The sequence below is a fragment of the Macaca nemestrina genome, chromosome 20 (genome assembly GCF_043159975.1).
Source record: "Macaca nemestrina isolate mMacNem1 chromosome 20, mMacNem.hap1, whole genome shotgun sequence".
Taxonomy (NCBI): Eukaryota; Metazoa; Chordata; class Mammalia; order Primates; family Cercopithecidae; genus Macaca; species Macaca nemestrina.
In genome coordinates, this window is record NC_092144.1 from 45,824,196 (window position 1) to 45,839,765 (window position 15,570).

The window sequence follows — 15,570 nt, forward strand, 5'->3', positions numbered from 1 at the left end:
GACATTACGGTACACCACTCTAGACTTTATAAACACTGTACACTTAGGCTACATTAATTTAAAGTTTTTCTTCCATAATCCTTCCTTGCTGTAACTTTTTTACTTTATAAACGTTCAAAATTTTAAAAACTTTTTGACTCTTCTGTAATATCACTTAGCTTAAAACACAAACACATTGCATAGCCCATGTGGGATCCGTATTTCTTGGTAAGGAAATGTTCCAGGTCAGATGTCATTCTTATGTGACCACGTAGAGGTAGAAAGACTGCATATATGATACCGCCTTTCCCAACCAGGGGTTCATATTCTAACATATCACAACAATGCCCAATATTTATGGGGTCATAGAAAATAGGATTCACTATGGTTGGAGAATTTCCAGAGCCAACTTAAGTTCAGGAATGCTGGCAATGAGAATGGTGAGTGGGAATCTAGTGTAATGATTTACATAGTTGAAACTATTAACTGGACCAGGCACGGTGGCTCACGCCTGTAATCCCAGCACTTTGTGAGGCTGAGGTGGGTGGATCACCTGAGGTCAGGAGTTTGAGACCAGCCTGGGCAACATGGTGAAACCCCGTCTCTACTAAAAATACAAAAATTAGCCAGGTGTGGTGGCGGCCATCTGTGATACCAGCTACTCAGGAGGCCAAGACAGGAGAACTGCTTGAACTTGGGAGGTGGAGGCTGCAGTCCGCTGAGATCATGCCACTGCATTCAAGCCTGGGCAACAGAGCAAAGACTCCATCTCAAAATAAAAATTAAAATAAAATAAAACATTTCTGATAGCCATTATTTTTCTGTTTGGGGCAATTTTAAAGTTTTTCTTTTGTCACAAAAACAGGAGTGTACCTATGCAAAGACTTGAAATAGACCATCTTTTTTTTTTTTTTTTGAGTTGGAATTTTGCTCTTGTTGCCCAGGCAGGCTGGAGTGCAATGGCGCGATCTCGGCTCACTACAGCCTCCATCTCCCAGGTTCAAGTGATTCTCCTGCCTCAGCCTCCCAAGTAACTGGGATTACAGGCTTGCACTACCATTGCCTGGCTAATTTTGTGTTTTTAGTAGAGACAGGGTTTCTCCATGTTGGTCGGGCTGGTCTTGAACTTCCGATCTCAGGTGATCTGCCTGCCTCAGCCTCCCGAAGAGATGGGATTACAGGCATGAGCCACTGTGCCTGGAAAATAGGCCATCTTTTTAAACAAAAGGCAATGATTCACAGAAGTCTATGAATAGAACATGTAACTAGTTGATATAAATCTAATAGGATTTGTTAAAAATCAGTCAAATCTAATACATCTGAAGTGTTCTTGTATAAAATACCACGAAAAGAAGACTTTATTAATGTCTAAAAACAATGGGTTTGTTCATAGACAGTATGACAAGTTACCATTAAAAGTGTTTCCGGAGACATAAGGAAATGCAACATTATTCTTCCTGAACACTTTGAGTTCAAGACTTTCCACTCAATAAAATAGGAAAGGATCTGAAACTGAGAAAATGTATTTTGAGTACAAACAGCTTGTGAAACGTAATACTTTTTTTTCTTTTTTGCATCATCAGAGGGTTTTACTGAACTCATGACTAACTTCCTAACTCAGTATGCAATTCAGATGTGAGCGTGGGACCGGGCGCAGTGGCTCACGCCTGTGATCCCAACACTTTGGGAGGCTGAGGCAGGTGAATCACCTGAGGTCAGGAGTTCGAGACCAGTCTGGCCAATATGGTGAAACCGCATCACTACTAAAAATACAAAAATTAGCTGGGCGTGGTGGTGTATGCTTGTAATCCTAGGTACTCGGGAGGCTGACACAGGAGAATCACTTGAACCTGGGAGGCAGAGGTTGCAGTGAGTCCAGATCTCACCACTGCACTCCAGCCTGGGTGACAAAGCAAGATTCCATCTCAAAACAAAACAAAACAAAAAACAGATGTGAGAGGAGAAACGTGTCTCTGGAGCCTGTACTGTCTTCAATCCTATGTGTGCAGGTATCTACCACAGGCAAACAGTTTTCTCCCCATTTTGTAGCAATATTATCTTCCTACTAGCAAAAAGAGTTAAACAGCCCCTGTAGACTGAAGGGACTAGAGTCACGGGATGAAGCTTTCCTCTTAATATTTTTTATTTTGATGTTTGAACTCTTTTTTTTTTTTTTTTTCCTTGAGACAGAGTCTTGCTCTTTCACCTAGGCTGGAGTGCAGTGGCACAATCTTGGCTTACTGCAACCTCCACCTCCCAGATTCAAACAATTCTCCTACATCAGCCTCCCGAGTAGCTGGGATTACAGGCGCTCACCACCACGCCCAGCTAATTTTTGTATTTTTAGTAGAGACGGAGTTTCACCATTTTGGCCAGGCTGGTCTCGAACTCCTGACCTCAGGTGATCCACCTGTTGGGCTCCCAAGTGCTGGGATTACAGGCGTGAGCCACCGTGCATGGCCTGATGTTTGAACTCCTTTTTTTTTTTTGAGACAGAGTCTGGCTCTGTCGCCCAGGCTGGAGTGCAGTGTCCGGATCTCAGCTCACTGCAAGCTCCGCCTCCCGAGCTTACACCATTCTCCTACCTCAGCCTCTGGAGTAGCTAGGACTATAGGTGCCCGCTACATCGCCCGGCTAGTTTTTTGTATTTTTTTTTTTTAGTAGAGACGGGGTTTCAACGTGTTAGCCAGGATGGTCTCGATCTCCTGACCTCGTGATTCACCCATCTCGGCCTCCCAAAGTGCTGGGATTACAGGCTTGAGCCACCGCACCCGGCCTGATGTTTGAACTCTTAAGGCAACATTCTAGAGAACGGTGTTTGGGACCTGCTGTGCCCAAGGGACCAATAAAGAAAAAAGCTCTATTATTTGTGATTTGATGCACAGATGAAAAACTTAACACACAATAACGGAAGTTGGTTGTTAGTAAGTCACATCCTAGTCTTTCAGCGCTTCCATAAGCAGACGACATCTTCAGTTGTCTAGCTCTTGTAGTTTTAGCACTGTGACATCAGTGATGCCTCTGTCCAGAATCAGTTAAAAAGACTGTAATATTTTTTTCTTAGTTCATCTATTTTTCACTGGCTCATGGTCCCAAGTGTGTCAGAATGATTACCTTTGGGCATTCTTTGCTATTGCTCATTAGGGTGCTCTCAGTTGTCCCCATGTTTTGTGGGCTGGTTGGGAGAGGGAGCTTGGGAAGGATGTGCCACTCTCAGGAGGTTGTAAGTCATTGGGACGCCTCCAGGGATGATTCCTTCCATGGCTGCAGGAAGTCCTACTGGAGCCACGCCCATGATGCCTGGCAGATACCTGTATGTTGCACGGTTGAGCTCGGGATGAATTGCTTGCTGGTCTGTTGCTGACCAAGGTGCTGATGTGACAAATAATTCCTTGTTCACACAGTTTCTTAAGCTTTCTGGGATGCGAACTGTGATGGCTCAGCGAATCTCAGTGGCAGCTGCCTCCTTCATCTCCAGCGACGCCTGCTTGCTGTCCCAGGCAGTGTGCGGAGTGCAGATGAGATTTGGCGCATCTTTCAAAGGAGCCTGAGCAAAGCTAACGGGCTCCGATTTGTGCAAGTAGAGGGCTGCCCCTCGTATCCTGTCCTCCTTGAGGGCCTGTGGTAAGGCTTTCTCGTCCACCAGGCCACCACGGGCTGTGTTCACAAGGAATGCTCCCTGCCTCATCTGCTTTATAGTCAAGTCAATGACGAGGTGGTGGTTTTGTTCACTGAGATTGCAGTGCAAGGAGACGCAGTCACTCTGATACAGCAAATCCTGCAGGGTGTATCGGCGTCCCCTCTGCACGCCCTGGGACTGCTCTATCCCGTCCTACAAGTAGGGGTCATAAAATATGACGCTGAATCCAAAGGCCTTGGCTCGAACTACAACCGCCTGCCCTGTGTGACCGAAGCCCATGAGGCCTAGCGCCTCCCCATGAATGTGGGCCACTCCCGAGGCCATCTCGAGGATCTGCTCCAGGCTCTGAACCTGTGTGCCTTCCCACAGTGCCTGGTACAGCCACGTGTTCCTCCGGCACAGATTGAGGATGTGGCAGACAGTGGAGTCGGCTGCCTCTTCCACGGCTGCAGAGGGGTGTTGCACATAGTAATCTGGAGCTTGCTGGTAGCCTTGATGTCTACATTGTTGTAGCCACTTGCCTATCCACACGATCACTCTCAGGACCTTGAACTTCTCCAGGTCCTCCCTGGTGAGGGTGACGGTGGTACATCATGGCGCCTACGGTTTTGTTTAGAACCTTCTCGTGGATCCCCTGTGTGGACTGTGCATCACAGAAGGCTGCGGTGGGCCAGATCCTTCAGGATGGGCATCTCCATGGTGCGGTCACAGCCATCCAGCAGTGCCAGCAGCGGGAGGGGGTGCAGGGGGCCGTTTGTGATCTGGAGGTGAAGACCTTCATAAATTCTGTCCAATCGCTGTCTTGTGATTTTGTGTTTATCCACAAGGGCATCTTTACAGAAGTTTGCAACTCTCAGATCAAAAGTCAAGGCAGGCCTGGCATGGTGGCTCGTGCCTGTAATCCAAGTGGCTCGTGCACTTGGAAGGTCGAGGTGGGAGGATCCCTTGAAGTCAGGAGTTTGAGACCAGCCTGGCCAACATGGGGAAACACCATCTTTACTAAAAATATAAATATTAGCTGGGCGTGGTGGTGCACTCCTGTAATCCCAGCTACTCGGGAGGCTGAGGCAGGAGAATAGCTTGAACCCAAGAGGTGGAGGTTTCAGTGAGCTGAGATCACATCACTGCACTCCAGCCTGAGCAACAGAGTCAGACTGTCTCCAAAAAACAAACCAAAACAACAACAACAAAACAAAAGGCAAAGCAGTCCTCTAAAAACTTATAGAAACTCACAGAAGTGTGCGTGCATGACACCACTATGAACCCAAAATATATCTGTCCACAAACTCTGTAGTTCACAGGATGCGCTGTCCATCGTTTTTTTTTTTTTTTGGTCATCAGGCTGTTGGAGTACAGTGGCACGATCTCGGCTCACTGCAATCTCCACCTCCTGGGTTCAAGGGATTGTCCTGCCTCAGCCTCCCGAGTAGCTGGGACTACAGGCGCCCACCACCACACCCGGCTAATTTTTTTGTATTTTTAGTAGAGACGGGGTTTCACCGTGTTAGCCAGGAAGGTCTCGATCTCCTGACCTCGTGATCCACCCGCCTCAGCCTCCCAAAGTGCTGGGATTACAGGCATGAGCCACCGCGCCCAGCCTAATTTTTTTAATTTATTTTTTCTTTTTTTTTCTTTTCCTTTTTTTTCTTTTTTGAGACAGAGTCTCGCTCTGTCGCCAGGCTGGAGTGCACTGGCACGACCTCGGCTTACTGCAACCTCCACCTTCCAGGTTCAAGTGATTCTCCTGCCTCAGCCTCCAGAGTAGCTGGGACTTCAGGTGCCTGCCACCATGCCCAGCTAATTTTTGTACTTTTAGTAGAGATGGGGTTTCACCGTATTGGCCAGGCTGGTCTCAAACTCCTGACCTTGTAATCTGACTGCCTTGGCCGCCTATATTGCTGGGATTACAGGCATGAGCCACTGCGCCCGGCTAATTTTTTTTTTTTTTGAGACGGACTCTCGCCCTGTTGCCCAGGCTGGAATGCAATGGTGCGATCTTGGCTCACTGCAACCTCTGCCTCCTGGGTTCAAGCAATTCTCCTGCCTTAGCCTCCTGAGTAACTAGGATTACAGGCGCCCACCACCATGCCTGGTTAATTTTTGTATTTTTATTATAGACGGGTTGCACCATGTTGGTCACGCTTGTCTCGAACTCCTGACCTGGTGATCTGCCCGCCTCAGCCTCCCAAAGTGCTGGGATTACAGGCGTGAGCCACCGTGCCTGGCCCCAAACATTTATTATTTATTGTTCCTTATATTACATTTCCAGGAGCTACTATATATTTTTTATATTTTCATTTTATTTTTAATTAAGAAGTAATAATTGCATGTATTTATGGGGTACAATTTAATGTGTACATTGTATTCATCGCGATGTGTATACAATGACACGGGTACATTGTGGAGTAATTGAATCAGCTTTTCCAAGTGTCTTTTCTTCTAGCATCTCCAAACCTCTCCTCAAGTTAACTTCAAGCCTTGAGAGACACAAAGTGCTCTCCCTTAAACTGGGTTGCTTTGATTCCCAGTGGAAAGGTGAGTCACAGAGGGAGGCTCTCTCTCTCTTTCACGTGCTTGGGTTTCACTCACTTTTATCAGCTGGCCACTGCCGCAGGGGCTGATTGCTCCCACTCCCTTCCCCAGGTTCTGGGTTATCGTTCATGATTCCAGTGGATTTCCATTTTTCTTCTTGAAATAAAGTGCGCAGAGTTTATCTTTATGCACTACCATGCTATTCCCAAGTGGCTGAGGCATGCTGTAATCTGCCATCTTGGACGAAGAGAAGTTTTATGTTTGATGTCACAGTTTACATGTAATTTGTGTCAATTAACAAATTATGGGTGTTTTGTCTTTTTTTTTTTAGTCAGAGTCTCGCTCTGTTGCCCAGGCTGGAGTGCAATGGCGCAATCTCAGCTCACTGCAACCTCCACCTTCCAGGTTCAAGCAATTCTGCCTCAGCCTCCCAAGTAGCTGGGACTACAGGTACGTGCCATCATGCCCAGCTTATTTTTTGTAGTTTTCGTAGAGATGGGGTTTCATCATGCTGGCCAGGCTGGTCTTGAACTCCTGACCTCGTGATCCGCCTGCCTGGGCCTCCCAAAGTGCTGGGATTATAGGCGTGAGCCACCGCACCTGGCCTCCAGTTTTGTCTTTTAATCTTCAAACTAGAGAGAGAATTGATTTACACCTCACCATTACAGTATTAGAGCGTTGTGAATTTGACAATATACTTATTTTTTATCTGTAAGTTCATTTTCGTTTTTTTGTTTTTTAAGATGGAGTCTCATTCTGTCACCCAGGCTGGAATGCGGTGGTGCGATCTTTGCTCACTGCAACCTCGCCTTGCGGGTTCAAACGAACCTCCTGCCTCAGCTTCCCGAGTAGCTGGATTACAGGCGTGTGCCACCATGCCTAGCTAATTTTTGCATTTTAAGTAGAGACAGGGTTTCACCATGTTGGCCAGGCTGGTCTTGGACTTCTGACCTCAAGTGGTCTGGCTGCCTTGGCCTTCCAAAGTGCTGGGATTACAGGTGTGAGCCAGCTTGCCTGGCCAGTTTTATATACTTTCATATGTTTTCATGTTACTAATAAATGACCTTTTCCTTCAGCTTGAAGAATTCTCTTTAGCATTTCTTGTAGTGCAGATATAGGAGTGTTAAACACCTTCAACTTTTGTTTGTCTGAGAAAGTCTTAATTTCTCCTTCATTTATGAAATACAGGTTATCTGAGTATAGTATTCTCACATGGCAGTTGTTTTCTCTCTAACAATGTATCATCCCACTCCCTTCTGGCCTGCAAGATTTCTGTGGAGAAATCCACTGATGATCTTATTAAGGTGACCTTGTACATAAGTGAACATGAGAAGTCACTTTTTCCTTGCTCCTTTAAAGATTCTCTCTTTGTGTTTAACTTTTGAAAATTTGATTATAATGCAACTCTGTGTGGGTTTCTTTTGATTTCTCCTATTTGGTGTCCTTTTGGCTTCTTCGATCTGGATTTCTATTTCCTTTCCCAGGCTTGGGAAGTTTTCTGCCATTATTTCTTTATATAAGCTCTCTGTCTCCTTCTCTTTTATCCTTCTGACCCTTTGGCAATCTTGATGGTGTTCCAAAAGTCCCTTATGCTGTCTTCACTGTTTTATGTTATTTTGCTCCTCAGATTGGATGATTTCCAATTACCTGTTTCTGAGTTTGTTGATCCTTGCTTCTGTTTGATCTAGTCCGATACTGAACCCGTTTATTGCATTTTTCAGTTCAGTTACTGTACTCTTCAGCCCTAATCTTTCTTTCTTTCTTTCTCTTTCTTTCTTTCTTTTCTTTTTTCTTTCTTTCCTTCCTACCCCCTTCCCTTCCCTTCCCTCTTTCTTTTTCTTTCTTTCTGTCTGTCTTTCTTTTTTCTTTCTTTCCTTCCTCCCCCCTTCCCTTCCCCTTTTCTTTCCTTCCCTTCTTCCCCTTCCTTCCTTCCTTCCTTCTTTTCTTTCTTTTCTTTCTTTTCTTTCTTTTCTTTCTTTTCTTTCTTTTCTTTCTTTTCTTTCTTTTCTTTCTTTCTTTCTTTCTTTCTTTCTTTCTTTCTTTCTTTCTTTTCTTTCTTTCCTTCTTTCTTTCTTTCTCAGAGTCTTGCTCTGTCACCTAGGCTGGAGTGCAATGGCATGATCTTGGCTCAGTGCAACCTCTGCCTCCGGGTTCAAGCAATTCTGCTCAGCTTCCCAAGTAACTGGGATTACAGGTGCAAGTCACCATGCCCAGCTAATTTTTTGTATTTTTAGTAGAGATGGGGTTTCACCATGTTGGCCAGGCTGGTCTCAAACTCCTTACCTCAGGTGATCCACCTGCTTGGGCTTCCCAAAGTGCTGGGATTACAGGCATGAGCCTCCCTACCTGGCCATCCCTAAGATTTCTGTTTGGTACTTTTTTATACTTTCTGCTTATTGAAATTCTCAAGGTTGTTCATGCATTGCTTTCCTCACCTTGGTGAGCATCTTTGTGATGATTCTTTTGAATTGCCTGTTGGGTAAATCGCATTATCTCCATTTCAGTAGGGTTGGTTTCTGGAAATTAATTTTGTTCTATTATTTGGAACATATTTCCCTGTTTCTTCATTTTCCTTGTATCTCTGTGTTGGTTTCTGTGTATTAATAAGAAAACAGTCTCACTCAGTTTTTCTTTTTTTTTTTTTTTTTTTTTTGAGACGGAGTCTCACGCTGTTGCCCAGGCTGGAGTGCAGTGGCGCGATCTCGGCTCACTGCAAGCTCCACCTCCCGGGTTCCCGCCATTCTCCTGCCTCAGCCTCCTGAGTAGCTGGGACTACAGGCGCCCGCCACCGCGCCCGGCTAATTTTTGTATTTTTAGTAGAGACGGGGTTTCACTGTGGTCTCGATCTCCTGACCTTGTGATCCGCCCGCCTCGGCCTCCCAAAGTGCTGGGATTACAGGCTTGAGCCACCGCGCCCGGCCTTTTCACTCAGTTTTTCACACTGGCCTTACATAGAAGAGCCTAATCAATATATGTAAGGTGCCTCTCACATTTTTGTGTTTGTCCAAACTGCAGTCTCTGTTTTTAGTGACCCCTAGGAGATTAGGATGTGCCAAGACCTGGCAGTCCTCTGAGTCAGGTAAGATAGAAGCCAGTCCCTCTAAATGTAGCTGGAAAGATTGGGGCGTTAGATTTGTCTTCCACTTCATTTTGTCCTCAGGGTGAAGCTGAGAGGAGTTTATCTCCAAGTCTCCCTGCATTAAGTCAGGGAGTGTATCTGTAGCAAATGCCTGCACTCTCCTTCAAATTGCATCCTCTGATCCTCTGCTGGACGTGGCGTCATTGAATGTCCACATCTTTGTTTTCTGTGGTCTAGGGAGGCTCAGAAACGCTGAGCTCAATCAACTTACAGAGCTAGGTGGTTATAGAGGCAACACCTTGGGAGGGAGCTGTAGAAGTTATGGCACTCAATGCTCCTTCAGGGAGCATCTACATACCTGGCTTTATTGCTCAAGCAAACTGAGGGGGAAAAGCACAGGAAATGCCTAAGCTCCTGTTCAGGCTCCCATAGGTCTATTGCTTTTCTACCCCATTAGTTTCCAGGTGCAGGATAGATTCTCAAACCACAGCTGAAAAAGTGTGCAGACAGACACTTCCAGAGAGAAACTGAGAGGTGTGCACTTTAGACCATTCGCTGCACTGGTCCTGATATGTAAACAATGGCAGGGTTCGTGTATCAGTTTAAAACCACCTCTTGGCCAGTGGCGGTGGCTCACACCTGTAATCCCAGCACTTTGGGAGGCTGGGGCGGGCAGATTACCTGAGGTTGGGAGTTTGAGACCAGCCTGACCAACATGGAGAAACCTTGTCGCTACTAAAAATACAAAATTAGCTGGCTGTGGTGGCACATGCCTGTAATCCCAGCTACTCAGGAGCCTGAGACAGGAGAATTGCTTGAACTCGGGAGGCAGAGATTACGGCAAGCCCAGATCGCATCGTTGCACTCCAGCCTGGGCAACAAGAGCGAAACTCCATCTCAAAAACAAAAACAAAAACAAAAACAAAAAAACACCAAAAAACAAACAAACAACCCACCTGTTCGTTCTGTGTTCTAGAGAGACTAGTGAATGCCAAATCCTTTCAGTTCCCAATTTTAGATGGTTTAGGATGGAGTCTCTTAGTTGGGAGCTGTGAAAACTGGGGCACTCTATGTGTGGAAATAGTTTTTTTTTTTTTTTTTTTTAAGAAAGAATCTGTAGACATGGAGTGAGCCGGGGGAGACTTGGAAAGTGCCAAACTTCCATTTAGACTCCCAAGGGTCTATATCCGGTTAGATGTAGGCTGGTTAGAAGCCTGTCAAGCAGCAACTGGAGGAGTGTTCTGGGAAACCCCTTCTGTGGCAAAAGACACATAAAATAAATTTGCCGTCTTAGACCTTTTTTTTTTTTTGAGATGGAGTCTCACTGTGTCGCTCAGGCTGGAGTGCAATGGCACAATCTCAGCTTACTACAAGCTTCGCCTCCTGGGTTCAAGCCATTCTCCTGCCTCAGCCTCCCGAGTAGCTGAGACTACAGGTGCCCGCCACCACACCTGGCTAATTTTTTGTATTTTTAGTAGAGACGGGGTTTCACCATGTTGGCCAGGATGGTCTCCATCTCCTGACCTTGTGATCCACCCGTCTTGGCCTCCCAAAGTGCTGGGATTACAGGCGTGAGCCACCGCGCCCAGCACTTTTTTCAAAATTTTTTGAGACGAGTCTCACATTGTCACCCAGGCTGGAGTGCAGTGGCATGATTTTGGCTCATTGCAACCTCCGACTCCTGGGTTCAAGCGATTTTTCTGCCTCAGCCTCCCACGTAGCTGGTATTACAGGCGCCCACCACCACAACCGGCTATTTTTTTTTTTTTTTTGTACTTTTAGTAGAGACGGCATTTCACTATGTTAGCCAGGCTGGTCTCGCACCCTTGACCTTGTGATTAGCCCACCTCAGCCTCCCAAAGTGCTGGGAATAGTGCTGGGAATACAGGCGTGAGCCACTGCGCCTGGCCCTCATCTTAGACATTTTAAGGTGTACTGTTCAGTGGTATTAAATACATTCATAATGTTGTGCAGCTGTCACCACCACGTCTTTATAATTCTTTTCATCCTGTCATAATGAAAATCTATACCCATTAAACAATTAACTCCCCATTCTTCTTTTCTGCTAAAAACTGTAATTCTACTGTCTTTATGAGTTTGACTACTTTAAGTACCTTGTATAAGTGGAATCATTTAGTATTTATCTTTTTGTGACTGGAATATATCACTTAGCATTTTTTTTTTTTTTTGAGACGGAGTCTCGCTTTGTGGTCCAGGCTGGAGTGCAGTGGCCGGATCTCAGCTCACTGCAAGCTCCGCCTCCCGGGTTTACGCCATTCTCCTGCCTCAGCCTCCCGAGTAGCTGGGACTACAGGCACCCGCCACCTCGCCCGGCTAGTTTTTTGTATTTTTTAGTAGAGACGGGGTTTCACCGTGTTAGCCAGGATGGTCTCGATCTCCTGACCTCGTGATCCGCCCGTCTCGGCCTCCCAAAGTGCTGGGATTACAGGCTTGAGCCACCGCGCCCGGCCATATCACTTAGCATTATGTGCTCAAAGTTCATCCACATTGTAGCCTGTTGCAGAATGTCCTTCATTTTTAAGGCCTAATAATATTCCACTGTATGTATATACCACATTTTGCTTACCCATTCATCTATCTGTAGACACTGGGGTTGCCTCCATGTTTTTGGTATTATGAATAACGCTGCTATAAACATGAGTGTTTGAGTCCCTTCTTTCAATTCTTTTAAGTATATACTCAGAAATGGAATTGTTGAATCAGATGGTAGTTGTAGGTTTAATGTTTTTCTCTTTTTTTTGGAGACAGGGTCTCTCTCTGTTGCCCAGGCAGGAGTGCAGTGGTGAGACCACAGCTCACTGCAGCCTTGACCTCTAGGGTTCAAGCAATCCTCCCACCTCGGCCTCCTGAGCAGCCTTCTGAGGCAAGGGCTGAAGTTGCTGTGGACTGATATGAATACGCTGCTGGTAACTTGGGATAACTTGGATCTGTGCCACTGCTAACATTATCATGACATTATCAAGACTTCAGGGAGCGGTGGCTCATGCCTGTAATCCCAGCACTTTGGGAGACTGAGGCGGGTGGATCACGTGAGATCAGGAGTTCAAGACCAGCCTGGCCAACATGGTGAAACACGTCTCTACCAAAAATGCAAAAATTAGCTGGGTGTGGTGGCAGGTGCCTGTAATCCCAGCTACTTAGGAGGCTGAGGCAGGAGAATCACTTGAACCCGGGAGGCGGAGGTTGCAGTGAGCTGGTATCTCACCACTGCACTCCAGCCTAGGCGACAGAGCAAGACTCAAAATGTCTGGCTGGGCGTGGTGGCTCATGCCTGTAATCCCAGCACTTTGGGAGGCTGAGGCGGGTGGATCATCTAAGGTCGGGAGGTCAGGAGCTCAAGACCAGCCTGACCAACATGGAGAAGTGCTATCTCTACTAAAAATACAAAATTAGCCAAGCGTGGTGGTATATGCCTGTAATCCCAGCTACTCGGGAGGCTAAGGCAGGAGAATCATGCCACTGCACTCTAGCCTCGGCAACAAGAGCAAAACTCCATCTCAAAAAAATAAAAAAAAAATTTCAACTTAGGGGCATAAAGTACAGGTGCATGCCACCACAGCCAGCTAATTTTTATATTTTTTGTAGAGGTTGCCCAGACTGGTCTCAAACTCCTGTGCTCAAGAGATCCCCTTGCCTCAGCCTCCCAAAGTGCTATATATTTAATTTTTTTGAGGAACTACTCTAATTTTTTCCACAGTGGCTGTACCACTTTACACCCTCATCAATAGGGCATAAGAGTTCCCATTTCTTTTTTTTTTTTTTGGAGACAGAGTCTTGCTCTGTTGCCCAGGCTGGTGTGCAGTGGCTAATTTTCTTGTATTTTAGTAGAGACAGGATTTCACCATGTTGCCCAGGCAGGTCTCGAACTCCTGAGCTCAGGCAATCTGCTTGTCTTGGCCTTCCAAAGTGCTAGGATTACAGGTGTGAGCCACCGCACCAGGCCAGGTTCCTATTTCTTTTTATCCTTAAACACTTGTTATTTTCTGTATTTTGTTTAATAGCCATCCTAATGGGTGAGTTGGTAATCTCATTTTAGTTTTGATTTGCATATTCCTAATGATGTTGAGATTTTTTCATGCGCCAGTAAGCATGAAGCCAGTAAGCACTGGCGCATGAAAAAATCTTGGGCCGGTTGCAGTGGCTCGTGCCTGTAATTCCAACATTTTGGGAGGCTGAGGCAGGTGGATCACCTGAGGTCAGGAGTTCGAGACCAGCCTGACCAACATGGCAAATCCTCATCTCTACTAAAAACATAAAAATTAGCCGTGCATGGTGGTATGCACCTGTAATCCCAGTTACTCAGGAGGCTGAGTCAGAGAGTTGCTTGAACCCTGGAAGCAGAGGTTGCAGTGAGCCAAGATTGTGCCGCTGCACTCTAGCCTGGGTGACAGAGCCAGACTCTGTTTCAAAAAACAAACAAACAAACAAACAAACAAAAAACTTATTTGGATAAATGGCTATTTAATTCATTTACCCTTTTGGTCTCGTTGTTTGCTTTCTTGTTGAGTATTAGGAATTTTCTATATATTGTCGATATTGATCACACATCAGATACATGAATAACTTCAAATAGTGACTTTGTCTAATAGCTCAGTTTTCAGAATTTCAGTATAATTGTTAAAAATAAATCAATTAGGGCCAGGCATGGTGGCTCACGCCTATAATCCCAGCACTTTGGGAGGCTGAGGTGGGCGGATCATGAGGTCAGATTGAGACCATCCTGGCTAACATGGTGATGGTGGTGGTGGGCACCTGTAGTCCAGCTACTTGGGAGGCTGAGGCAGGAGAATGGTGTGAACCCAGGAGGCGGAGCTTGCAGTGAGCCGAGATCGTGCCACTGCACTCCAGCCTGGGTGACAGAGTGAGACGCTGTCGTAAAAAAAAAAAAAAAAAAAAAAAAAAAAATCAATTAGGTAAATGTAAATGGGGTAGACATAAAAAGACTTTTCATGTAATTTGACATCTTACCATTATGTTACTTAATTAATAGACACTAAATGTCTTGGTTGGTACCGAAATACAAATTGCTGAACATAAATGTTTGGTTTTGGCATTTTAAATTTTATAAAAACTCTAAATAGGCCAGGTTTGGTGGCTCACGCTTGTAATCCCAGCACTTTGGGAGGCGGGTGGATCACGAGGTCAGGAGTTCAAGACCAGCCTTGCTAACATGGTGAAACCCCTGTCTCTACTAAAAATACAAAAATTAGCTGGGTGTGGTGGTGGGCACCTGTAGTCCCAGCTACTCGGGAGGCTGAGGTTCAAGAGAATTGCTTGAACCTGGGAGGAGAAGGTTGAAGTGAGCCAAGATGGTGCCACTGCACTCCAGCCTGGCAGACAGAGTGAGACTCCATCTCAAAAAAAAAAAAAAGGAAAAGAACCAATAGGACAGAGAGATGTGAAGAAAGTTATTAATATGAAGATACATTTTTGGTAAGGCAAGTTAAAAGCAAAAGAGAATAACTTTGTATGAGAATGAATCTTATGTGATAAATATTGGTCCCTAAAGTGATTTTTTTTTTTTTTTTTTTTTTTTTTTGAGACGGAGTCTCGCGCTGTCACCCAGGCTGGAGTGCAGTGGCCGGATCTCAGCTCACTGCAAGCTCCGCCTCCCGGGTTCACGCCATTCTCCTGCCTCCGCCTCCCGAGTAGCTGGGACTACAGGCGTCCGCCACCTCGGCCAGCTAGTTTTTTGTATTTTTTAGTAGAGACGGGGTTTCACCGTGTTAACCAGGATGGTCTCGATCTCCTGACCTCGTGATCTGCCCGTCTCGGCCTCCCAAAGTGCTGGGATTACAGGCTTGAGCCACCGCACCCGGCCGATTTTTTTTTTCTTACAGAAAGCACAGGACAAAGCAGAAAGTCAAAGCACGTTGTCAAAGGTCTGAATAAGTTGTGATAAAGTTAGTGGTGACAGATATCTGAATTACCCCATTACCAGTGGCATATTCATAGGAGTCCACAGCAACTTCAGCCCGTGACTTCTCAGAAGAAAGAATTCAACTGAGGGGAAGCAGAAAAAGAGACTGAGGCAAGTTTCAGAGCACAAGTGGAAGTTTATTTTAAAAGGCTTTAGAACAGTAAAGAAAGGAAAATTCACTTGGAAGAGAGCCAAACATATGCCTGAAGGTCCAAGAGAGAAAAGACCCCTCCCCCCTCCCCCCAAAAAAGGAGTCTTTGGCTGGGTGCAGTGGCTCACACCTGTAATCCCAGCACTTTGGGAGGCGAAGGAGGGTGGATCATGAGGTCAGGAGATCGAGACCATCCTGGCCAATAAGGTGAAACCCCGTCTCTACTAAAAATACAAAAATTAGCTGGA

General features: G+C 45.8%; 1 protein-coding gene and 1 pseudogene across 2 annotated transcripts in view; both read right to left on the minus strand.

The window, feature by feature from the left end:
* Window positions 1-15,570, minus strand: part of LOC105495467 (ZFP14 zinc finger protein) — a 182,257-nt gene that overhangs the window by 149,736 nt on the left and 16,951 nt on the right. The window lies entirely within an intron of this gene.
* LOC105495640 (C-terminal-binding protein 2 pseudogene) lies at window positions 3,132-6,281 on the minus strand (annotated as a pseudogene).